At 37.4% G+C, this 1,547-nt stretch overlaps 1 long non-coding RNA gene across 1 annotated transcript in view; it reads left to right on the top strand.

The window, feature by feature from the left end:
- Positions 1-1,245, top strand: part of LOC127639323 (uncharacterized) — a 4,181-nt gene extending 2,936 nt beyond the window's left edge. The window contains exons 2-3 of the long non-coding RNA XR_007969952.1: positions 866-1,008; positions 1,112-1,245. This is a non-coding gene — a long non-coding RNA (uncharacterized LOC127639323). The remainder of the gene's footprint in view (positions 1-865; positions 1,009-1,111) is intronic.
- Positions 1,246-1,547: the final 302 nt, after the last annotated feature.

Below are 1,547 nucleotides of genomic sequence, written 5' to 3'. Positions count from 1 at the left end.
AAATTATTAATCAAAGGTTTGTTATGTCATGGACAATTTTTCACCATAATTATTCCTTGTTTACAAGTGAAAAATGCTCCAATAGTTATATTAGACTAAACCTTAACATTCTCTCGGTAAGAAATCAAAGTCAAAGAAACTCATTTTAAAATTGTAGCTGATATTTATTCTTCTAGTGAGTTTTAAGTATTAGATTTAATATTGAAAAAGCTCTTTGTAGATTTTGTAACTCCTTTATAGAGAATACTGAGCACATTTCTTTCACTTGTAAATTCTCGCATGCTTTTTGGGATCGAGTGCAGAACTGGTAAAGAGTTGCTGTATTGATCTTGTATCTGTAGATAATAAATATGGGAATTATGAAGAAGTAGGATTTTGATTAACAATATTTTGTTGTTGGCCAAACATTTTATACATAGATGTAGATTTTTTTAAACAGTGATATGACCAGTAGTGCATGAAGACCTTCTGGAGGATATAGGAAGTGCACCATACTCTTTTATTGTTAATGAGAGCACTGATGTCGTGACCAGAAAACAACTATGCATAACCCTAACTCCAGGCGGGCGGTCATGTGCCTTTAACTGAGGAGTGGCCACTCAGGCCTGACAGGCTTGTAGCATCATACACAAAAACACTTGAGGCTGTAATTGGTGCCAAAGGTGCTTCAACAAAGTATTGAGCAAAGGGTGTGAATACTTATGTACATGTGATTTCTTTTTTAGCCAAGCTGAAACCACCCAAATATGATTTAAAAAATAAATCAAAAGCAAAGGTATTATTATGTTAAGGCTGCAGCAGTCCAGCAGTTGTCTCTGATTGGATGGGGAAGAAAATTGGGCAACTTTTCATTCCTTTTGTGCAGGTTTTGAGTTCTCATTGGGCTGGACATGTTCTTGGATCTGGCAACCCTGGTTGGCAGTCTTCAGTCTTGTAGTGTGTGTTTGGCACTAACTGATGTAAACAGGTTCAGATGTGATGCAGTCAGTGAGATGTGCTCATGACAGAGTAAGTGAATATGATCAATATAATGGAAATAAAACACTCAGGTAGAGATAAACTTGTTTGTTACAAATAAACAGTCTTCATTCTGCCTGTTATCTGCTTCCAGAATGTCAGGCACAGATTGCAGAAACAATAGAAAAGTTGAGATCGCAGTTGATAAATATCTGACAGTGATTTCGGGTGTGGCAGAAGAAGGAGGAAGAAGTGTGTTACTGGAGAAACTGCAGTACAGGACTGGGTGTATCCTGGGGACTCCAGTAGTTGTAAAAGCAAATGTGTGCTTTTAAATCACTTGCAGCTTTATTAGTGACACATAAGTGCCAGATTTACATGTCATTCTGCTTCACACGATCTCCACCTGGACAAAAGCACGAGGATTATTTGTGCAAATCTTCTGTAAATGTCATTGTTTCCACTCAACTGTCACTTGCTGATACTGTCAAGCAACTGTTCGATGCCGAACACAACAGCGGAGAGATTGACAGGCAGAATAAGATAAAATATTTGTGGATCTCACTTGATAAGATGAAAATGACAAACTC

Source organism: Xyrauchen texanus, chromosome 48 (assembly GCF_025860055.1).
Source record: "Xyrauchen texanus isolate HMW12.3.18 chromosome 48, RBS_HiC_50CHRs, whole genome shotgun sequence".
Lineage (NCBI taxonomy): Eukaryota > Metazoa > Chordata > Actinopteri > Cypriniformes > Catostomidae > Xyrauchen > Xyrauchen texanus.
This window is presented reverse-complemented; position numbering and strand designations above follow the sequence as displayed.